Consider the following 9,489-nt stretch of genomic DNA (forward strand, 5'->3'; position numbering starts at 1 on the left):
TATATATGAGCAAGGATGAGGCTCCAGGTTCAATTCCTAGTACCAAATAGCAACAAAAACAATAAACAACAACAACAATGGTTCCTATTTAATGGGCATTTTTAAAATCAAGGCTTAAAACCTGGACAGACTGTAACTGATGAGAAATCACAGCCCAATTGGGAGGGGTGTAGAAGCAGAAAGGATGGGCGGGGGGTCATAGAAAAAAGACGGCTCCAGGCATCTGCACACCTGCTCTGTTCTCCTGCTCTCAAGCCCTGTTTTGCTGGTGACTCAGGACAGACTCTTCAACACCATGCTCCTCCTGTAGCCAGGCAGGAGAGGACCAGGCCACCTCTCCTGTGTCACAGGCTGGGGCATGAAGAACAGGCTTGCTTGCCCAGCAGGAACAAGGTGGAGGTAGTGTTTATCTTATCCATATGGTACCTTGTCATCCCTGGGACACAAGCAAGTGGCTGAGCTATCCCCTGTCTCTAAGAGGATGAAAGCCAAGGATTTTACCTCCAGCCCTCTTCCTTCAAGTCTGCTATTTGTTGCATCATGATTGAGATGTTTCTGAGAGGCCCATTCATGTGACTGCAGAGCCACCTTTAGGAAAGGTGATATCTGTGCCTGCTTAGAGTTCTCTCTCTCTCTCTCTCTCTCTCTCTCTCTCTCTCTCTCTCTTCTTCCAGTTGTGGGTGCACAGAAGCTCCCGGAGACATGAGTCAGGACCTCTACAAAGCCGGCAAAACCCAGGCCGTGTTTTACTGGGGAAATGGAAGTCGTTAGCTCCCATTTTAATTTAACAAGCCCAATTTTATAAATAAGAGTGAATTTTCCCAGGCTATTATTTCTAATTATGCATTTACATCAATTCACATTATGTGGTTGATGAAATGTTAATACCAGAGGCAATTTTCTGCTGACGGGTGGCCTGGAGAGGAGCCTTCCTCACATTACAAGTCAATATTTTTGGAAATAATTACCCAGTTGCTCACCAGAGATGGCACTGACTAACCCAGTGGTTGTGGCTACATAGTACCCAACTCGAGATGCTGTAAAGAGAAAGCGCTTCCTTTGAAAGAAAGGAAAGAAGAGACAAGTACAGCGAGGCAGGTCTGGAGGGCAGCTTCGCTCTGCAGGAAGACTCAGCCTTGGCTCCGTACCACTCCTGTGTCCTCCAGAGACGACATGGTTCTGGGGCTCAGGTACTCTACCCGTGAGGAAGGAAAGAGTGTGACTCTCTCACAAGCAAGGATTAAAGTTTAAAAATGTGCTCCAGTGGGTTCAAGTGCTTGAACACATACTCCCCAGCCTGCAGGGCTGTTTGGGGGAGAATGTGAAATCCTTGGGGCTGCTGCCTAACTAGAAGTGAGTCACTGAGGGCAGGCCTGCGAGAGGATGCCCCTTCTGTGTCTTCTCTGCCAAGATGTGAACAAACCATACCAAACGTTCCTGCCACTGTGGGCTGTGTGGCTTCAGCCCCCAGGCCTTGCTGCAGTCAAACTGTGAGCCCCAAATAAAGCCCCCAAGGTGCTTCTGTCCGCTGTTCTATCCCAGTGATTCGAAAAGTGAACACGCGAATACCTGTATGTCCACACTTTTTATTAATCCAAGAAATGCTTGTTGTGGTCCAACTCTTGTCAGGCACACTGTAGATGCTCCAGTGTTCTGAGGAACAATAAGGAGAAAATGCAACAGGACTTCCATGTATCAGGCCAGTGAGGTACTCTGGTCCCAAGTGACCAAGTATCTAGGCACTGTATGACACTAGCGGCAGCAGAGGCAGAGAAATCAGAGATGTCCATCTGTAGTCACAGCCAAATCCCAGGGGGAAAATGCTACAAAGACTCCTGCCCTTCAGCATGGATCTCATCACTCCAACCGACCCGTGGAGTACCTTTTAAATAGGAAGTTCAGTACCCAGTGCTGGGACAGTGGAATCCCTGCGCACCAACCGGCAGACGATGGAGACTGGCGTTAGGATGGTGGCTGAGCAGGAAAGAGAAAAGTATAGAGCTGGGGACAACCCAAAGGTTAATCACAGCTTGTGGCAGCGGGCCCAGGGGAGGGACATCATTTCCTCCTGCTTGCCTCATGGGTGTCAAGCAACTTAGTGAGACACAGAAAACCGTCATGTTGGCAGTGCACCGGGCTTGGAAGGGGGCCAGAGTTGCCAGGTATGGCAGCACATGCTTACAGCCCCAACATTTAGGATTCCTGAGATGGGGTGCAGCCTGGACTATAGAGCAAGAAGTAAATAATGAAATTCCCCTACTTCCCCCCGCCAAAATAGTGGTTGGAAGACAACTCCTCATTCTGAAGTGTATATCCTTCTGGCACTTTCTGCCAGAGTTCAGGGGGTATCTGCAGACAAACATCTCTGATTTCTTGGCACTCCAATTATCTCTGCAATGAGCCCCACCTCTTTGCTATCAGGTCTTCGCAGATCTTGGAATCCACACTGTGCACTAACTTCTGGAATATCTCAGACAGCCTTCCAGGTGTCTGGAGGGGACATAGCCCCCCAACAGTAATGGGGAGTTTGAGCCTTCTTCTGTGGCTAGCGAAGGGCCCTGAGCCCAGGGTTACCATCCACTACCCCCCCCCCGCCACGGTCAACCCAGCATGAATCTGCATAATGAAGGCCAAGAGGGGAGCCGACCCAGAGACTACACTACCTAAATGTAGATACGAGGTCCTTGAAGGAGAGTGGAAGGTAATTGTCTTAGTAATTGCCATATGTACCACTTTGGTGGCTCTCAAGTTATACCTTAAAGGTCGATAAGAAAGTTTCGGTTAAGTGAAATTATAGGGTGTGTCTGAAGATGCCTTGGGCGGAATTATAATATACTGAGACCAGGAGCCACTAAGGTTGCACAGAGGATTTAGTACATATTTCTTCTCCGAACACGGAGTATTTGGTGAGATTCCCACTAAACTGTAAATTTAGATTGGGAAAGGGAGAAAGGCCTGAAGCAGTTAGTTGTTAACTGAACTGGAATTCTGGCTACACTGTTAGTGAGAACATCCAGATTCTTGCGGGAGGGGCTCCTCTTCATCCCGTGTCCCCATAATGTTCCTTGACTTCCTAACTTACCTCAGTCCCCATTCTTTCCTCTTTCTGATCATACCTGGCCCAGGTATACTCTGAAAGGTGTGCCTCATACATGAGCATCTGCCACTGAGCAGACCAGGAGAAGATGTCGCAATCATGTGGGCTGGCCTCTCCGTAACAAGGAAAAGCAAAGTCTGAGCCCACTGACCCATCTGGTCTAGAGGTCTAGATCTGTACGTAGTTCCTGCTGCCCCAATGTTGAGCCAGAGAGAGAATTGAGGCACAAGTCAGTGAGGCCTGGGGCTAGGCTTTCACCACAAAAATCTTATTTGGTACCTTTGTTTTGTTTCCCGGAAAGAGGAAAACTGTATTTTAAAACACTGTTGAGAAAAATCAAGTCAGATCTGAAGCTTCAAGACATTCTGCGGATGAAGTCAGGCTCCTTCGTTGTTGACAGCTGCCTATCTTAAACCCTCTACATACCTTGGCCTTGGCAATGGCTCCTGGTGGCCAAGCACTGTGTTCATCTAACTGTGCCGTAGGGAAAGCCTACAGGAAGAGCAAAGACAGGAGTGCTGGGTCAAGGCAGCCCCTCTCCCCCGCAGGGTGACCTTTTGTCAACTTTTGATGGGAACACAAATCTACCATCATCTGGATCAGCCTTGATTGGCTCAAATCCCATCAGAAAATGGGGGGGAGGCAATAAAACCTCCAGAATTGATATTAAACCACTGACATTTCACAAACCACGCAGCATTGGCAGCTGCCAGTCTACCAGCAGGACAAAATCTGAGGGGGTGATTCAGGCGTGAAGGTCACAGCAGTGCCTGGGAGCTCCTCCAAGACCTCGGCATAAGCACCAGTACAGCAGTCAAGATGGCCAGAGTCTGGCCACTAACACCAGGGCAAGTACCCTTACGCAACACTTCTGTCCATCCTGTGCCCCTTCTGTGCCTTTGCCTGTGACGACTCAAGTATAAAGGTAAAACTGGCACAGCTGTATCCAGCAAGGCCTTGAAGCTAGAGACTATGTCAATCAGAGATTGAGACTATCCCCCACGCCCCATGCTCTAGTCTCACAGTAGAGATGGGCCAGCTCCCAGAATGAGACCATGAAAGCCCAAGCTCCTTTGAGCAGCCTGGGAACTCAAAAGGGGTCACACAATGGCTTTGGCTTCCGGACACCCATCACCCATTGAATAGCCGCCACATACTGAGCGATGTGTCTGGGCAGGTGTAAGGATAGACTGGGCATGGCTCCCACCCTGCAAAGGTTCAGACCAACCACAGGTCTTTCAATAACAGCTGTCTCTACTAGATAGGTAGGCGGTAAGCTTCCTCAGGTCTGCCAGCTCCAGGCACACCCATGCAGACAAGTGAAGCTGTCTCTATGCCGGTAAGTGTGAAAAGACAGAAACTCTGTGCATTAGTCAAAATGGCCCAGGAATCCACCCCAGATGTGGAAAAATCCATGCCAACAGCATGAATCACCATACCTCCCTGCTCAGCCCAGATGAGACCTCTTAGAACTCAAGGCAGAGCCCCAGCAATCACCAGACCCTTGAGAGATGGAGTGGGAGACAGTGTTGATGGGACAGAGGGACCTTCTGCTTTATTGCACTAATCAGAGCTACCACTGGGGCAGGAGAATTAGATGTACGCAGACAGAAGTGTAGACATGGGCTCTTCAAGAGAGAATTGCAAAGAGCTGTGTAAGACCACCAGAGTGTCTCCTATTGTCCAGCACCCTATGGAGATGCTCTGGTCAGAGACTTGTAGTGGAGGTCCAGACAGCTGTAGGAGGATGCTACAAGCTTGAGGTCCTAGATCGGAGGCTGTCCTTTAATGGAACTGACACACCAGAACTTCTCCTGAGGTCAACGTGATGGAGAAACAAGACCATAATCTTGTAGTATGCACCCATCCTAGCAATGTACAAAGCTACTGCCCAGATGTCAGTTCATCCATTCCACAGCAGCTGAGGCAGGATCCCAGCATCTTCTAACAAGAGGAGAGACTTGGCCACTCATCCTGAGGATCTGCTTACAGGCCTGGATTTGCCCATCCCTGGATTCGCAGCTCTGTGCCTTGAGTCCTATACTCACACTGGTTTCCTGATATGAAACTAACTCTTCAGAAGACTGGTCACTCACATGGAGACCACAGCTGGCAGGACTGGAGACTTGGGCATGCTACAGGTGACTATAGCCCCTCAAAGCACCTCCACCGCCATGTTCCAACACCTTGCCAAGGAGGTGATCTCCGGGTGTCTGTAAAAGACACAGGAGTGAGAGCCCCGACTCTCTGGCCTAGTTATGATCAGACAGAGCTGTGTTTTCCAATCACTGTCTTCACCATTAAGGTGAAGAAAACGTGAGGGGAAATAATAGAGTTTATCTCAAACAAATCGATCAACTCCATCTATCTGGCCTGAGCCTCTTAATTCTCCATAATGTCAAAGCAATTTTTGGTTAAGTACACAGTCTGTCCCCTACTAAATTAAACTAATAGATCTAGTGGGAAATAAAACCCCAAGTGCACTGAGAATATTAAAAATAAAAAAATAAACTCTCTGTAGGTCTAAAGATTTATTTTGGCAAATGATTAAACAACACAGAGAGAGAAGCGAGGAGCTAAAATCCATTAGGGGGTGCTTAACTCTCTGGTCACTACTTGTTCCGATTCTGCCTCTCCCAGCAGGTTCAAGACCCACCAGGTTCAAGACCCACCAGGCAATGACTGCAATGCCCCGCCCTACTTCCCCGCAGCACCAAAAGCCAGCAGGTATGCCTTGACAATATAGACTGCTGTTCCTGTCACTTCTTCCTCAGCAGCTGAGTCATCAGCTCTCATGGTTGCCCCCCCCCCGTCCCGATTTGGGCACTGTGGGGCTTTCACGGCGTGAGTATGCTGGAGGTACTTCTGCTTGCCAGGACCCATTCTCAAAGGTAAGAGGAGTGGGAGGAGAGGAAGGTGGCAAGCTGAGGACTCTCCTGAGAGATCAGTCGAAGAGAGCTGTCTACAGCAATGACCTTGCCTCTGCCTCCAAATATAAACAGATTGCCAATATCCCTGCTCATACCTAACCCAACAGACAAGTCATCAGAGTCCCTGCGACCTCTTTGTCGTGAGTCCAAAGGCTGCCCTGTCTCTCAGCTTCACCCATGATGTTACGCTGCACTCCTTTCTGTTTCAGTCACAAGGGGCTGTCTGCTGGCCCAGCCTGCTCTTTAGGGCAGCATTCTAGTCGGTAACACACCCTAACCAGGCCCCATGGGAGACCATCTCACTCATCTCTGCTCACAGGCTCAGTTCTGTCAGGAAGCCTGCCCAAGGGGTCTCTAACTTTCCCCATGTAGGGGAGTCATTCCATCCCATGCTGACCTGCTTCCTGTAAGATTCAGCCCCGATACCATCTGAACTCTCAGCCTCTCTATTCTAGGCACAAAAGTCCTCGCCAGGGAGGGAGGTGCAAAGCCTTGGAACCCAGCACTCAGGAAAATGAGGCAGAAGGATGGAAAGTTCCAGGCCAACCCTAGCTATGAGATTCTCCATTTAAAATTTGGACCACCTTCCCCCTCAACTCTTCACTTAAGTGCAGAGGCCTTGTGCAGGACATCCCTCTATCTTGTTCTCTGAAGTGTCCCCAGTGCTGCAAAGTAAAGAAGGAGATCCTGCCTGGGGCTTTTCTCTCTTCATACCCCTTTCTCTAGATAGTTGCTAAGCCCACGAAACTATGTTTCTGATAGACTCACACACAGCCCCAGCTCAGCAGACCCAGAGAGGCAATGGCAGGCCAGACCCTGGGGCCTGACAGCTGTGTGTCCCTTCTACAAATCAGCTGAGCCCAGGCTGAAAGCTATGCCTGCTTTGCAGTAAATACAAGGACAGGGCCAGGCAGTCCCTGTGACAGCCTAAGGTCTGATGAGCATCCAAGAGCCTCTCTTGACCCCACGCAAGGCGGGGGTTGTCCTCCTCCTGGAATCTGACACTCCAGGCTAGTCATGAGGCTGGACAGAAGAGGGCAAAAGGAACACAAAATGAAAGCTTTTTCACTTGCCCTTCTCTTGGCTCAGAAGCAACCTCCCCACCCTTTCCCTCACGGGCAATCTTGGTGGTTCCTGACCTGATGTGTGTCCTTGCAGTGGGGTCCCCCCTGGGCCAGACTCCAAGCCTTTATCCCCTGACACTGATGGTAAATGAATGACTACATTTCCCAAAAATAAAAGTCCCTATAAATCTGATATTTCGCTTTAAGCTGTATGGTACCCAGAGTGCTGGGGTTATTGATAGAAAAGTTTATGGATGGGCTGCATCTTAAAATCAAAACACATTACCCAAAATCAATGTTGCTGCACGTGGCGGGGAACGGACAAGAAAGGTCAGCCAAGACAAGAATTTCGAAACCTCAACTCCAAGATGGAACATTAAAATAAATAAACCTCGCAAGTGACTCCAGGAGGCACAGCTAAGGCTGTGTTGAAGATGTTTTCAGAGATCACCATCGCCAGATCAGCACTGGCAAGGGCTTTTGCCCAGCTCACAGTCTAGCTACAACAGAGATAATTTACGCATGTGTGAAAGGGACTCAAGGCACTGTGGCCAGGTCTAGCAGGAACAAGCCACGGACACAGCCAGTTCAAAGGCCGCCAGGCGCGTTATGGGAGGTCCCTGCACACTGTCCCAGGCACTTCAGATCTGTGACTACAGAGAGAGGGAGGGACGGAAACCCTGCGTTTTTTCACCATGAGCAATCATGGAGGGGAACCAAACATTCTCACACATCCATCACAGGAAACTGCTTCCTTCACACAAACAGGATGCCTGCCAGCAAGGCATCTCTGCAGGTGCTGGAGAGATGTTTGCAGTGGGTAGGGCTGAGTGGCTGTTCCCCTAGAGAGAATCAACCCCTTAAAGAAGATACACACACACACACACACACACTACCACAGTTCTCGCTTTAGGACTCTGGTCCACCAGGAGGTATCTAACTCCCTTTTCAGAGTTAGTACCCAGGCCAGAACAAAGTAAGAGTCCCAGAGTCCCTGCCGACCACCAGGAAATCCTAGCACAGGCGGCCAAGAGCCCTCCCCAATGCTTCCAAATGTGTTCCTAGTTCATTACTTTGCCTTAGCACAGCTGGGTGCTAAAGGCAACTAGGAAGGTCCTGCTCTCCCCTCCAATATACATGGGCTCTATCAACATAGAGCTAAATACCTTGCTCTTCCCTTCTCAGAAGCTCCAGGTTTTCTTGGCTTGGAAGAGAGTTGTGTAAGTTTTTGTTTTGTGGTTGTTTAAATAAAGAACCTAAAGTAAGACCGACCTGTGCTAAAGCCTCACTTGGCCACCTTCTAGCTGTGTGACCTTAGGGAAGTTCTACAAGTTCTCTGAGCCTCAACCACCTCGTCTACAACACGGACTGAAACCACGTTGTCTAAATCAGACTGTGCTAGACCCCTGTGCTAAAAGCCAGAGATGCCCCAGTGACCAAAGCAGGCAAAGGCTTTACAGACTTTAAGCTGGAAAGACAATAAGTAAAGACATTGAATCCTATGGCGAAAAGTGGTTTTTTAAAAGAAAACAATGAAAGGACAAAGGAGTGCTGGGGGAGGCAGCCCCGGACTGCCGAGGCAAACATGAGTTAGAGGTGGATGAGCCTAGCAAGAAAGTGACTTCTGGACAAAAACCAGAGCATGAGTATTTGGGAGAGGCTGGAGAGATGGCTCAGCGGTTAAGTGCACTGCCTGCTCTTCCAGAGGTCCTGCACTCAAATTCCCAGCAGTCACATGGTGGCTCACAACCACCTGTAATGAGATCTGGTGCCCTCTTGAGGAAGAGACCTGGTCAGTCGTTCTTATCAATTTAGAACATGAAACCCAGGATGGACAAGTTCATCAGAACCGCCATATATGGGCTGCCCACGCATGCTTCAGCATTGCCAGGGCATAAATTTCATTTTCATTCCCTTCGCATCCCAGCTGGACCTGGGACAGTTGATGCAAAGGCCGTGGGGGTGGGCCGAGTATGTTGCATTGCAGGAGAAAGGACCTTGTCCAGGGAAGAGTGAGCCAGGGGAAGGACAGAAAGGAGGAGAAGGCAGAGGGAGGGGAAGGTAAAGGTTGAGAAGGCAATTGTTTAATCTTGGGAGGCCATTGGTATTTGTGCTGGGTGGAGTGGGAGCCACTGCAGACTTCTGAGGAGGCGAAGAATGATGTGATTTATGTTTGAGAAGGACCTCTCAGCTGTCATCCTGAGACCTGATGCGTAGAAAATGCAGCCCGTGTCTGTTGTGCAACAAAAGCACGGAATGGCAAGTAGCTATTACTATTATTCTACTATTATAGTAACACCAATTTATGTCATAGGCCAAAAAAAAAAAATTCCACCAGGGGAATAGGTAAAAAAAAATCCACAAAACTTCAGAATGACCAAGGTCACTCCTCGCTACA

The sequence above is a fragment of the Alexandromys fortis genome, unplaced genomic scaffold (assembly GCF_014885135.2).
Source record: "Alexandromys fortis isolate MF-2015 unplaced genomic scaffold, M_Fortis_MF-2015_v1.1 scaffold_259, whole genome shotgun sequence".
NCBI classification, from domain to species: Eukaryota; Metazoa; Chordata; class Mammalia; order Rodentia; family Cricetidae; genus Alexandromys; species Alexandromys fortis.